This window comes from Phyllobates terribilis, unplaced genomic scaffold (assembly GCF_046119375.1).
Source record: "Phyllobates terribilis strain yellow unplaced genomic scaffold, ASM4611937v1 Scaffold_1__5_contigs__length_1240528914, whole genome shotgun sequence".
Taxonomy (NCBI): Eukaryota; Metazoa; Chordata; class Amphibia; order Anura; family Dendrobatidae; genus Phyllobates; species Phyllobates terribilis.
Genome location: NW_027362761.1, coordinates 316,955,447 through 316,970,606, shown reverse-complemented (window position 1 = coordinate 316,970,606; position 15,160 = coordinate 316,955,447).

Here is a 15,160-nt window from a genome sequence, read left to right as displayed (position 1 = left end):
TTGTGAGTTGTGGACAGCTGTGAAAGAGCAGGCAGATCTGTGGCTGAGACCGCTGAACCTACATCCAGGCATGGTCGTGTGTGACAATAGCCGTAACCTGGTGGCGGCTCTGAGGCAAGGCGAGATCACACACGTACCATGCCTGGCTCATGTGCTTAACCTCGTGGTTCAGCGGTTTCTTAAATCGTACCCCGAGTTGCCAGATCTGCTCGTCAAAGTACGCCGCCTGTCAGCTCATTTTCGCAAGTCGGCTACAGCTTCCGCCGCCCTTGCTGTGTTGCAGCAGCGTTTGCAGCTTCCGGCACACCGACTGGTGTGTGATGTCCTCACACGTTGGAACTCTACCCTCCACATGTTGCAAAGGATTTGTGAGCAGAAGAGAGCAGTTGTGGAGTACCAGCTGCAACAAGGCCATCGATATTCAGGTCAGACTCCACACATAAGACCTCATGAGTGGACCTGGATGTCTGACATATATACCATCCTGACAAACTTTGAGGAGGCCACCAAGATGGTGAGTGGTGATGACGCCATCATTAGTGTCAGCATCCCACTTGTCTGTCTTTTGCAACGCTCTCTGCAGAGAATTAAAGAGGAGGCATTGCAGCCAGAGTATGATGAGATGGATCAAGAAGCCGTAGTGGGCGATTACACACAGCCCAGCCTCATCTCATCCCAACGTGCATTGGGGGACAATGAGGGAGAGGAGGAGGAGGACGAACAGGAGCTGTTATCATGCGCTGTAGACGGTAGTACCTGTACAAGTGTCATACCGTCGGTTCAGCGTGGGTGGCCTGAGGACAGGGGGGAGGAGGAGGAGTAGGAGGAGGAGAGCATGGTCAGTCGTCATCTTGGTGAGGACACGGAAATCTTGCCCGTTACCAGTCTGGCACGCATGGCTGACTTTATGTTACGCTGCCTTAAACGTGACCCTCACGTTGTCAAAATGTTGGGCGACAGTCATTACTGGTTGGTGACACTTGTAGACCCCCGCTACAAAGATAACTTTCACTTTCTTATTCCTGAGGTGGAGAGGTCTACAAAAATGGGCCAGTACCAGAAGGCCCTTGCTGCAGAACTGTTAAAAAAATTCCCATCTGAACACGCTAGCGGCAGAGGTCACCGTTCGTTGACCAACCAAAGCATACAAGCGAGAGAAAGGCAACTCCAATCCAGCAGAGGCAGGGGAACACTGTCAACATTCTGGGACAGTTTTCTCAGACCCTCCCTTCAGACAGACCCTGAGGCGCGGGGTACTCTCACAAGGAGTGGAAAGTTTCAAAAGATGGTGAGGGAGTACCTTGCCGACCGCACCAGCGTCCTCCGTGATTCCTCTGTGCCTTTTAATTATTAGGTATCCAAGCTGGACACTTGGAATGAACTCGCTCTGTACGCCTTGGAGATCCTGGCCTGCCCTGCCGCTAGCGTGTTATCGGAGAGTGTTTTTAGTGCCGCTGGGGGAATTATAACTGATAAGCGCACTTGCCTGTCAACTGACAATGCTGACAAGCTGACCCTTATCAAAATGAACAAAGGCTGGATTGGGCCAGACTTCTCATCACCACCAAATGACAGCAGAGTAACATAAAGTCAAATCCACTGTGTTATTTCGGGAGGTGGATTCACATGCACCGCTTCACACCCACACATGGGTATATGCTTCCTCATTTCGGCTGTTTTATGTTCTTCTCCTTATCCTCAGCCTCCACCACCACTATACCACCAGGGTGACCGTGGTCCGTGTTGCCATTATTGAAAGTTCCTCCGTCCTTATTTTTGTCAGCTTTTGCTTGGAAGGCATAAGCAAAGACTGTGGGAGACCCACTCCCCAATAATGGGAATAATATTTTTAAGATGCTGTACTGTATGGCTCTTGTAAGGGGCATTAAAAGCGTCTTGTTACACCACTCTGACCTCCACGTCTCTTGTAAGGGGCATTAAAAACGTCTTGTTATACCACTCTGACCTCGACATCCCTTCTGAGGGGCATTAAAACCGTCTTGTTATACCACTCTGACCTCCACGTCTCTTCTGACGGGCATTAAAAGCGTCTTGTTATACCACTCTGACCTCCACATCTCTTGTAAGGGGCATTAAAAGCGTCTTGTTATACCACTCTGACCTCCACATCTCTTGTAAGGGGCATTAAAAGCGTCTTGTTATACCTCTCTGACCTCCACGTCTCTTCTGACGGGCATTAAAAGCGTCTTGTTATACCACTCTGACCTCCACATCTCTTGTAAGGGGCATTAAAAGCGTCTTGTTATACCACTTTGACCTCCACATCTCTTGTAAAGGGCATTAAAAGCATCTTGTTATACCACTCTGACCTCCACGTCTCTTGTAAGGGGCATTAAAAGCGTCTTGTTATACCACTCTGACCTCCACATCTCTTCTGAGGGGCATTAAAAGCATCTTGTTATACCACTCTGACCTCCACGTCTCTTGTAAGGGGCATTAAAACTGTCTTGTTATACCACTCTGACCTCCACGTCTCTTCTGAGGGGCATTAAAAGCGTCTTGTCATACCACTCTGACCTCCACGTCTCTTGTAAGGGGCATTAAAAGCATCTTGGTATACCACTCTGACCTCCACATCTCTTGTAAGGGGCATTAAAAGCGTCTTGTTATACCACTCTGACCTCCACGTCTCTTGTAAGGGGCATTAAAAGCGTCCTGTTATACCACTCTGACCTCCAAGTCTCTTGTAAGGGGCATTAAAAGCATCTTGTTATACCACTCTGACCTCCACGTCTCTTCTGAGGGGCATTAAAAGTGTCTTGTTATACCACTCTGACCTCCACGTCTCTTGTAAGGGGCATTAAAAGCGACTTGTTATACCACTCTGACCTCCACGTCTCTTCTGAGGGGCATTAAAAGCATCTTGTTATACCACTCTGACCTCCACATCTCTTGTAAGGGGCATTAAAAGCGTCTTGTTATACCACTCTGACCTCCATGTCTCTTGTAAGGGGTATTAAAAGCGTCTTGTTATACCACTCTGACCTCCACGTCTCTTCTGAGGGGCCTTAAAAGCGTCTTGTTATACCACTTTGACCTCCTCATCTCTTGTAAGGGGCATTAAAAGCGTCTTGTTATACCACTCTGACCTCCACGTCTCTTGTAAGGGGCATTAAAAGCATCTTGTTATACTACTCTGACCTCCACGTCTCTTGTAATGGGCATTAAAAGCATCTTGTTATACCACTCTGACCTCCACGTCTCTTCTGAGGGGCATTAAAAGTGTCTTGTTATACCACTCTGACCTCCACGTCTCTTGTAAGGGGCATTAAAACCGTCTTGTTAAGCTACTGGGACCCCCACGAGTCTTCGAACGGGCATTGCATTTCCTCCTAATTTTTGGAAGCTTTTGCTTGGAAGGCATAAGCAAATACTATGGGAGACCCACTCCCCATTAATGGGACTTATGTTTGTAATATGCTGTACTGCATGGCTCTAGTAAGGGGCATTGCAAGTTGATCAGTCCTAATTTTTGGAAGCTTTTGCTTGGAAGGCATAAGCAAGTACTATGGGAGACCCACTCCCCAATAATGGGAATAATGCTTGTAATATGCTGTACTGCATGGGTCTTGTAAGGGGCATTGCAAGTTGCTCCGTCTTAATTTTTGGAAGCTTTTGCTTGGAAGGCATAAGCAAATACTATGGGAGACCAACTCCCCAATAATGGGAATAATGTTTGTAATATGCTGTACTGCATGGCTCTTGTAAGGGGCATTGCAAGTTGCTCCGTCTTAATTTTTGGAAGCTTTTGCTTGGAAGGCATAAGCAAATACTATGGGAGACCCACTTCCCAATAATGGGAATAATGTTTGTAATATGCTGTACTGCATGGCTCTTGTAATTGGCATTGCAAGTTGCTCCGTCTTAATTTTGGGATGCTTTTGCTTGGAAGGCATAAGCAATTACTATGGGAGACCCACTCCCCAATAATGGGACTTATGTTGTAATATGCTGTACTGCATGGCTCTAGTAAGGGGCATTGCAAGTTGCTCCGTCCTAATTTTTGGAAGCTTTTGCTTGGAAGGCATAAGCAAATACTATGGGAGACCCACTCCCCAATGATGGGAATAATGTTTGTAATATGCTGTACTGCATGGCTCTTGTAAGGGGCATTGCAAGTTGCTCCGTCTTAATTTTTGGAAGCTTTTGCTTGGAAGGCATAAGCAAATACTATGGGAGACCCACTCCCCAATAATGGGAATAATATTTTTAAGATGCTGTACTGTATGGCTCTTGTAAGGGGCATTAAAAGCGTCTTGTTAAGCTACTGTGACCTCCACGTCTGTTACAAGGGGCATTCCAACAGTCTTGTTAAGCTACTGGGACCTCCACGTCTTTTCCGAGGGGCATTAAAACCGTTTTGTTAAGCTACTGCGACCTCCACCACTTTTCCGATGGGCATTAAAACCGTCTTGTTAAGCTACTGTGACCTCCACGTCTATTCCAAGGGGCATTAAAACCGTCTTGTTAAGCTACTGTGACCTCCACGTCTCTTCCAAGGGGCATTCAAACCGTCTTGTTAAGCTACTGGGACCTCCACATCTTTTCCGAGGGGCATTAAAACTGTCTTGTTATGCTACTGTGACCTCCACGTCTCTTCAAAGGGGCATTAAAAGTGTCTTCTTAAGCCACTCTGAACTCCACAGCTCTTCCAAGGGGCATTGAAATGTTGTTTTTAATTACCTCTAACCTCCACGACTCTTCCAACGGGCATTGCATTTCCTCCTAATTTTAGTCAGCTTTTGCTTTTCAATGCAAAGGCGAAAACTAAGGGAGACCCACTCCCCAATAATGGGTAGAAGATTTTTAGTACGCTGTAATCCACGTCTGTTTCAAGGGGCATTGCAGTTCCTCATAATTTTTGGAAAGCCTTCCATTCACTGCTTAGGCTAACAGTGTACAAGAGACCCAGTTGCTATAAATGAAAAAAAATGGTTTAGTTAATGCCCTCTGACCTCCATGTCATTTCCAAGGGGCATTGGAGTGCCTCAAAATTTTTGGTAGGCATTGCACTCACTGTATGCCCTATAACTGTGTAGCCGAACCACTCCTTTTGTTACAGAAACATATCCTACAAGACATATGTGGTTGACTGGCCTGATATTGATGTGAATGATCCCTGTTCCTCCTGCTCTTTCTCCTTTGCCACTACCTCATCCATCATTTATCACCTGAAGCTTTGTTTTAACGGGAGTCATAGAACTGGAATAGTAGCAGGAAAACATCCAGCAATCCTCGGAGGAGGTAGGATATGCGCCAAAACGCTGACCACCTCAGGCCTAGCCGCTACTACATACATGCGCTTGCATTCCAAGAAAACAAAGCAGATGCTAACTTGTATCATCATCATCATGGTCCTCACCTTGGCACTCTCAACTCCCCTGATGGAGAAGCCAGGGCCCACCGGAGGAGTCTGGTTCTCTGGTGGGCTCGTCCAATGCTGCCCTAAAGCAGGCCGGGCTAAGAAAAGTGTGTGGGGGGATGTTCCAAGGAGAAATAGGGGCGGCTGGGGACCGTTTATGGACACCCTGCTGCCCCCAGGCGGCTGGGGATCGTGTGTGGACACCCGGCCGCAGGGCGGCTGGGGACTGAGTATGGACACCCAGCCGCCCCCTGGCAGCTGGGGACCGAGTGTGGACACCCGGCCGCCGTGCGGCTGGGGACTGAGTATGGATTCCAGGCCGTCAACGCAGCCATGACGTGGTGGCCAGATTCCGCCTCCACATGCCTAAAAGGCCCAATTTCAAGTGCAAGCAAGCAAGCAGTATGGTATTGCAGCCTGGGGGTGGGTGGGTGGCAGGTTGCATACTTGCGCTTGCATTGCAAGGAATGGGAGATGTACAATTGAACACTGCCCTGGGACAACGACTTGAACGGGGATAGATGCAAGTCTGCAACGACAGGTGCAGGGTGGGAGGCATCTTCGCATTTACCATGAACAGGGGTTTGGCATGCACACACTACAGCGGAATAGGCTGTCCTTCCCACTAAATGCACTGGGGAGGGCACAGGTAATGTTTTGGTATACGCGCTTAATCTTATGTATAAGGCACACCGGGACAAATAGGGGCGGCTGGGGACTGAGTATGGATACCTCGCTGCCGAAGCAGCCATGAGGTAGTGGCCAGCTTCGGCCTCCTCCAAAATAAAAGGCCCCATTTCAAGTGCAAGCTAGCAGTATGGCATTACAGCCTGGGGGTGGGTGGGTGGCAGGCTGCACACTTATGCTTGTGTGACACCCCAGGGGTCTGGTTGCCACAGTGATAGAGATATTATGTCTGAGAGCAGGTGGGAGGTCCTTTGGTCAGGGATCCTGTGCATGCCACACCTCCTGCCCAGTCTTGGGAGGGGAAGAACTTCCCCTGTATAAACCCGGGGCTGAGGCAGGGTGAGTCAGACAAGGAGAGTGGAGAAGAGAAGCAGCATAGGAAACAGCAGAGTTACAAGGAGTCAGGGGCTGGCAGCTACAGAGCTCGCCCTGACTAAGAAGATTCTTTACCGGACCCGGAGTCCGAGGCTGTGGGGACTAACTCCTACCCAGCAGCAGAATCCGTCGGGCAGGGGATTTCAGGTCCTCTGGCCCAGAAGCCCGAAGGCACGGTCACACGCGTGGGACCAGCACCGCCATCGTGGAGCGGAAGCCATTAGAAGGCCCCGAGTCACCGGCCATACGGGTGAGCACCACACGGTACACTCAGGGACGTGGGCTACTTACATCAGCTTCTAGCAAGGTAGCCAGAAGAGTACAGTCAGTTTGGGAGGCCTACAACTACGCCTGGCCAGGGGAGATCCCATCTGCTCAAAGACTGACCAGGCCCCGTTTGCTAGCAAGTACTCCGGGAGGGTCTGTCGTTGTTACCAGTAAAGACCCTGAACTACACCGTACCGTCTCTGAGTGGTTCCTGCTACCCCCATCATCCACGTCGGCTGCCCTGAGGCCATACCCCTCCCGTTGGGGGTTATACTATCACGCTGCACAATCCTACCACCGGCCTCAGCGGTCTGCCCTGCAGCAGCAGCTTCCTGGCTGCACTCAACGGGTGGCGTAGTCATCAACTATTTACTACTAATAGACTGCCGTCTAGTTTGACTCCCTGGGCACGGACCGGGTCACCGCCACGAGATTACAACCCTCCACGGATCCGGCTCCGGGTAAGCTCCCGCGTGCGCACCGCAGCGCGACACAGGCCCAGGGGCGCGTCAGCTTTGGCGTAGTCGGCAGGATTTCGTGCCCGCAACCACCGGGTACTGCGTGCCTGAAAAGCAAAGACTGTTCAAACTTACCAGTGGTGAAGGTTTCCCGCCATCCGGCGCCATCTTCTACCTTCTTCCCGCCATCCGCGAAGTTTTCCCGCCATCCGGCGCCATCTTCGACCTTCTTCCCGCCATCCGTGGAGTTTTCCCGCCATTGGACGCCATCTTGAGGACGCCGCGCGGGAAGAAGAGGGGCGTGGACTCCGAAAGCGCGCGAGAACTGAAGCCCCGCCTCACGTCCGGACGTTGCGTAAGGTCCTGGAAGGAGCCCAGCAGACGCCGACGTCACAGGAGCGCGACGGAAGGTCCTCAACCCTGACGATCCACTGCGGAGCCGCGGCCTACGGAAGAGGATCATCGCAAGGTAGGCCACGGTCCACTAGGGGGGAGGAAGATGTCGGATACGGAGGAGAGCTTCACTGCCTCAACCCCCGCCAGCGCTACCGCTGCTGCAGTTATGCCCTTCACCATGCCCTATATCCCGGGAGCAGCTTGGCTACCCCAGTACTCAGGGGAGTCACATACCCTGCATGACTTTAGAGAAAAGCTGGATAGCCTCTTCCAGGTGTACCCCCTCACAGAAGAGCAAAAAGTGAGCATCCTGGTGGCCCAACTAACCGGGGCAGCCAAAAGGGAAGTAAAATCCTGGCCACCTGGGAGGAAGACTGTCGCAGGGATACTAACCCGGCTGAAGGACACCTTTGATACCCGCACCTCAGCCGAGATTAAGCTTAGATTCTACGGGTGCAAGCAGCGAGCGCATGAGAGTATAAGGGACTATGCACTAAACCTACAAGAGGCCCTGAGGGCCATAAAGCAGACCGACCCTGATGGGGTGGGAAACGAGGACAGGCTGTTGACTGAACAATTTATAGAGGGTTTATATTGCAATGCCCACCGAACCCAGTTGCGGGCAATGGCCTTACAGGATCCCCATCTGGACTTTGCACAGTTCAAGGACAGAGCCATCCGGGTGCTCCGAGAACCGGCACCAGGTGGCGTTGTGACCCACAGACGCCCCACTACCACTTACTACCAGGAGGCGGCGCCCTTGTCAGCAGGGCCTGTGGGAGCTGATGCGCAGGCTTTGGACAATGACCCGGCTCCAGACCTACACCATCAGGTCCAAGAGCTAGCTAAGAGCGTTGCTGCGCTAACCCGAACTGTGCAGTCTTTACAGGTTTCCACCCCAGGGAAGATCCAGCTGGCATCCGGACCGGAGGACATCCCGTGGCGTCGACCAAGGAGGACCCCACCGGCCAGAGGAAGACCCAGTGACCGATACAGTGAGGACGGACGACCCATCTGCCGCCGCTGCAATCAACCCGGACATATGGCAAGGTACTGTTCTTTAAACGGGCACAACCTGGGGTAGAGGGCCAACCCCCAGGAAAAAGATCACCAGGCCCATCGAACTGGCGCGACAGATATGTGGGAGGACGTCCAGTCTTGCCTGTGGTACTGGATGGCATTCCCATGAGTGCCCTACTGGACACCGGGTCACAGGTCACCACCATCCCGTACGTGCTCTTCAAGCAGTACTGGAATGACTCGGATATTACCCGCTACCCCGACGACGACTTGAGTATCATCGCCAGCAATGGTCAGCCCGTGCCACAGATCGGATTTAAAGAGGTGACCATCAAAATTGGTAGAGTCGAACTGGCCGCACAGGGACTGATCATTGTAGATATCGATAAACATGAGAGTCACCCAAAAATAACTCTAGGAACTAATGTAATTGAAAATTGTCTTGCAGAGGTGATTTTCCTTTTACAGCAGGTTGCCAAGAATGCCAGCTCCGGCGAGCAGCGGGTGCTCCAGAAAGAGATCCGGGCACTGATGCAACGGCAACAAGTGGAACTCTCCGGCGGTGAGATTGGTAGCGTAAGAATATGTGACCCTTTTCCTATTGCCATGCCCCCAAAAAGTGAAATGATGATTTGGTGCCGGGCAGCTATTGGTCTGAGAGGTAGAGATTACCAGGCAATGGTAGAACCAGTTTACTCAGACAGTAGGCCCACCATTTTGACAGCACGGGGGGTGGTCAATGTACGCCATGGGAGGGTGCCAATTCGCATAATAAATATCGGGGAGAGGGAAGTGTACCTGCCCCGGTATGCCACGCTAGCCAAATTATATACCACTAATCAAAGTTCTATACAATCTGTGGAACCCTTGCCTCCATCTCACCCGGAGAAAGGTAACGGCTCTAAGAAAGACATGGAGGACTGGTGTCAGCAACTACATTTGGGTACTGACTCCACTCCCTCACATCAGAAACAAGGAGTCTATCGGGTGGTTCAAGAGTATGAGAGAGTGTTTAGTAAACACCCGTTAGACTTCGGGCGAGTCAAGGGGGTAGAACATCGCATCCCCACGGGAGATCATCCTCCCATAAAAGAGAGGTATCGACCCGTACCCCCTGCACATTACCAACACGCCAAGGGGATGCTTAGAGATATGAAGGAGGCTGGGGTAATCCGGGATAGTTGTAGCCCCTGGGCAGCCCCATTAGTTTTAGTCAAAAAGAAAGACAACACCATGAGGATGTGTGTAGATTACCGGAAAATCAACCGTATCACACACAAGGATGCGTACCCCTTACCAAGGATAGAGGAGTCATTGGCTGCTTTAAGATCTGCTAACTTCTTCTCTACCTTGGATCTCACTAGCGGGTACTGGCAGGTTCCTGTAGCAGAGGCGGACCGGGAGAAGACCGCATTCACCACCCCGATGGGACTTAGCGAGTTCACCTGCATGCCGTTCGGACTCTGCAACGCACCAGGAACCTTCCAACGCCTAATGGAGTGTTGTCTGGGCCACAGAAACTTCGAGACGGTCCTGTTGTACCTGGACGATGTCATCGTATATTCCAAGACGTATGAGGACCACCTGAAACACCTGGCGGAAGTGTTCGAGGCTCTGGCGAGTTACGGCCTAAAGGTGAAACCCTCCAAGTGTCACCTCCTGAAACCAAAGGTGCAGTACCTGGGACACGTGGTGAGCGCTGACGGAGTGGCTCCCGACCCCGATAAGATCACCGCAATTAAGGGATGGCCAAGCCCCTCCAGCGTAAAAGAAGTGCGGCAGTTCCTCGGGTTGGTAGGCTACTACCGAAGGTTTATTCCCGGTTTCACCAAAAAGGCAGCACCTATGCAGGACCTCCTAATAGGCCAGTCCCGGAAGGCCAAGAACCAGAAGCCGCCCTTCAAATGGGAAGAGCTGGAAGAAGAGTCCTTCCGCCAGCTGAAGATGGCCCTCACGGGGGACGAAATCCTGGCGTACCCGGATTATAGCCAGCCCTTTATCCTCTACACCAACGCCAGTAACATCGGGCTAGGAGCCGTACTGTCCCAGATCCAGCAGGGGAAGGAACGAGTAATCGCCTACGCCAGCCGAAAACTGCGACCCACCGAAAGGAACCCCGAGAATTACGGCTCATTTAAGTTAGAGTTCCTGGCCGTAGTATGGGCAATCACTGAGCGCTTTAAGCATTACCTCGCTTCTTCCCGGTTCACCGTGTACACGGATAACAACCCGCTGACACACCTGGACACGGCAACACTCGGTGCCCTGGAGCAGAGGTGGATGGCCCGTCTGTCCAACTACGAGTTCACAATTAAATACCGGGCAGGACGCTCCAATACCAACGCGGACGCCCTGTCCAGGATGCCCAACCTGCCGGACGGAGGAGAAGATCCGGAGGGACTGGAAGAAGTTGAACTCCCTGCGTTCCACCGTCATGGGACTATTCAGTATTCCCACCGGGTAAGGAGTAAGCAGGCTGCTACGTTGAACCCCTTACCCCACTACAACTGGGCGGAAACGCAAGACAGCGACCCTGCCGTCCGACTGGTGAAGGAGATGCTGACTCGGCCGGAGGCTCGCCTTGAACCAGACGCTCCGGAGGAAGCCAAACAACTATGGGCAGAGAAGAGTCGACTGTTCCTTTACAAAGGGAAGTTGTGCCGCAGAATGGTTAACTCCCGGACGCATGAATTACTCTGGCAAGTAGTGGTGCCACGAAGAGACGCAGCCATGGTGATGGAGGCATACCACGACGGAGCTGGACACTTTGGGTGGAAAAAGCTGGAGTTCCTGCTGCGCGAGCGGTTCCACTGGGTAGGCATGAGGGGAACCATCGAGAAGTGGTGCAGAGATTGTGGCCCGTGCAACCTGAGAAGGAAGGACCGAGCCAGCCAGAAGACTCCCCTGCAGTCCATCGTCACCCGGCAACCGTTGGAACTGGTAGCCTTGGATCATGTAAAACTGACCCCAAGCAGAAGTGGCTACGTCTACGCGTTAACCATCGTGGATCATTACTCCCGGTTCTTGGTTGTCGTCCCCGTCAAGGACTTAACGGCTCAAACAGCAGCTAGAGCCTTCCAGCAGCACTTCTGCCGTCCACACGGGTACCCGGACCAAGTGCTGACGGACCAGGGACCTGCCTTTGAAGCGGAGGTCTTTCAGGAATTCTGCAATCTGTATGGCTGCCGGAAGATAAGGACGACACCCTACCATCCGCAGACTAATGGACTTTGTGAAAAAATGAACCAGGTGGTAATGGATCTTCTAAAAACGTTGCCCCTGGAAGAACGCAGTCTGTGGCCTGAAAAGTTGCCCGATCTGGTGGACCTATACAACCACATCCCGGTAGGTTCCACCAACTGTACCCCGGCTTACCTAATGAGGGCAAGACCTGGTAAGTTACCTGTTGACCTGGAAATGGGAGTCCTGACCCCCGAGGACACTTCACCAGAAACAGACTGGGACACAGAGAGGCAGCAGCAGTACCGGAGAGTACAGGAGAGCGTGGAGCGAAGTCTCTGTCAGGCTAGGGAAAGACAAGAGAAAACTTACAACCAGTATGCTCCCGCTGTTCCCCTGGTACCCGGAGAGCAGGTCTTGAAGAGGAAGAGACGGCTCCACAAGTTGGACGACCAGTGGGAGAAGGACCCGTACACCGTACTGCCCTCAAGCCACGAGAACCCGAAGGTCTGTACCATCAGTAAAGACGGAGGGGAAACCACAGCCATTGTATCCCGGGACCACCTGAAGAAGTGTCCCGAACAACTGAGGAACCCTGAAGAGGAACAAGAAGACCATCGACCCGTGGAAGAAAGGGAAGATATGGTTAGTACTGTGCTCGGGGACTTTCCTCAGTCTTGGACTCAAGTCAATGGTGCAGTTGTGGTACCCGTACTCACCTTCCTCCAACCATCATCCCAAGAACCTACGGAGCAACGGGTAGAGCTGGAAGAACAGCCGGTCCAGGAGGCAGAAGACTCCACACAAGCAGAACAGGAGAATCAACCCTCTGCTTATAGTGAGCCTGCCGTACCCCTAGTGAGACAAAGAGCCGGTAGACAGCTGCCCAGTTTACCCTTGACAGCTCCTACACCCTGTAGTTCAGGGCCAGACAGTCAGCTCCGTAGGTCCACTCGGGCCACTAGAGGCCAGTTACCCGCACGCTGGAGAATTTAAAGTGTATAAATTGTTTTATTTATGTTTTTCTGTGTCTTGTTGCTTGTGTATAATTTTGTGTTTCTAGTTATTTTTAGGAAACCTTGGTGGATTTACCGGGAATCCTTGTATATAGTTGGAGCGTAACCCAGGATGGACTAGAGACTGTTAAGGACTCGGGGTAGGACAGACCCCTACCTGGTTACGTCTCCCTGTGTTGGTGAAATGGACACCTTTGCTTTTCTTCAAAGACTGCATCCGGTTGCGGACACGCCGTAACCATCTTATGTGTTTTTCTTATAGTATTGTTATTGTTATACTTTGTTATGTTTTTCTAAATGTGTTTAGTCCCGGAGTACTAAATTTCACTAGGGGGGAATGTGACACCCCAGGGGTCTGGTTGCCACAGTGATAGAGATATTATGTCTGAGAGCAGGTGGGAGGTCCTTTGGTCAGGGATCCTGTGCATGCCACACCTCCTGCCCAGTCTTGGGAGGGGAAGAACTTCCCCTGTATAAACCCGGGGCTGAGGCAGGGTGAGTCAGACAAGGAGAGTGGAGAAGAGAAGCAGCATAGGAAACAGCAGAGTTCCAAGGAGTCAGGGGCTGGCAGCTACAGAGCTCGCCCTGACTAAGAAGATTCTTTACCGGACCCGGAGTCCGAGGCTGTGGGTACTAACTCCTACCCAGCAGCAGAATCCGTCGGGCAGGGGATTTCAGGTCCTCTGGCCCAGAAGCCCGAAGGCACGGTCACACGCGTGGGACCAGCACCGCCATCGTGGAGCGGAAGCCATTAGAAGGCCCCGAGTCACCGGCCATACGGGTGAGCACCACACGGTACACTCAGGGACGTGGGCTACTTACATCAGCTTCTAGCAAGGTAGCCAGAAGAGTACAGTCAGTTTGGGAGGCCTACAACTACGCCTGGCCAGGGGAGATCCCATCTGCTCAAAGACTGACCAGGCCCCGTTTGCTAGCAAGTACTCCGGGAGGGTCTGTCGTTGTTACCAGTAAAGACCCTGAACTACACCGTACCGTCTCTGAGTGGTTCCTGCTACCCCCATCATCCACGTCGGCTGCCCTGAGGCCATACCCCTCCCGTTGGGGGTTATACTATCACGCTGCACAATCCTACCACCGGCCTCAGCGGTCTGCCCTGCAGCAGCAGCTTCCTGGCTGCACTCAACGGGTGGCGTAGTCATCAACTATTTACTACTAATAGACTGCCGTCTAGTTTGACTCCCTGGGCACGGACCGGGTCACCGCCACGAGATTACAACCCTCCACGGATCCGGCTCCGGGTAAGCTCCCGCGTGCGCACCGCAGCGCGACACAGGCCCAGGGGCGCGTCACTTGCATTAAAAGAAAACAAAGCAGATGCTAACTTCTATCATCATCATCATGCTGCTCACCTTGGCACTCTCAACTCCCCTGATGGAGAAGCCAGGGCCCACCAGAGGAGTCTGGTTCTCTGGTGGTCTCGTCCAATGCTGCCCTAAAGCAGGCCGGCCTAAGAAAAGTGTGTGGGTGGAAGTTGACAGGGGAAATAGGGGCGGCTGGGGACCGTTTATGGACACCCGGCCGCCCCCAGGCGGCTGGGGACCGTGTGTGGACACCCGGCCGCGGGGCGGCTGGGGACCGAGTATGGACACCTGGCCGCCCCCTGGCGGCTGGGGACCGAGTGTGGACACCCGGCCGCCGGGCGGCTGGGGACTGAGTATGGATTCCAGGCCGCCAACGCAGCCATGACGTGGTGGCCAGATTCCGCCCCCACATGCCTAAAAGGCCCAATTTCAAGTGCAAGCAAGCAGTATGGTATTGCAGCCTGGGGGTGGGTGGGTGGTTGGCTGCATATTTGCGCTTGCATTGCAAGGAATGGGGGAGGTACAATTGAACACTGCCCTGGGACAAGAACTTGCGCGGGGATAGTTGCAAGTCTGCATCTTCTGATGCGGCAAGGATGACTTCTGATGGGCACACTTTTAGGCAGTGACCTGGGTGTCAGAGATGCTTCCAGGGGTCTTCCCCATGCTGTTCCCGTGTCTTTTCAGCACTGTATGCATGTGTCACACAGCACATGGCCAGATAAGGTTGTAAAATGTTAAAATTACATTTCCCGGTGAATGCATTTGTCACGGTTGAAAGCAATACAAAAGTGCAAAAACGCATAAAAAATGCTACTTGTGAACATAGCCCAAGGTGTGGAGGAGTATTTTTTTGGGGGGGTTATTTATTTTACCTTATACACAAGTCTTCTTTACCCTGGAAAGGAAGTTCCTTAACATATTTCACAGGAAAGCAGTTTCAGTTTCGTTTTTGAACGTTTTATTGTGAGCCCTTAAAAGTGGCTTAATACCTCTGACCACGTTGTTGACAGCAGTGACCTGGGGGTCAGAAATGCTTCCTGGGGAGATCCCCAT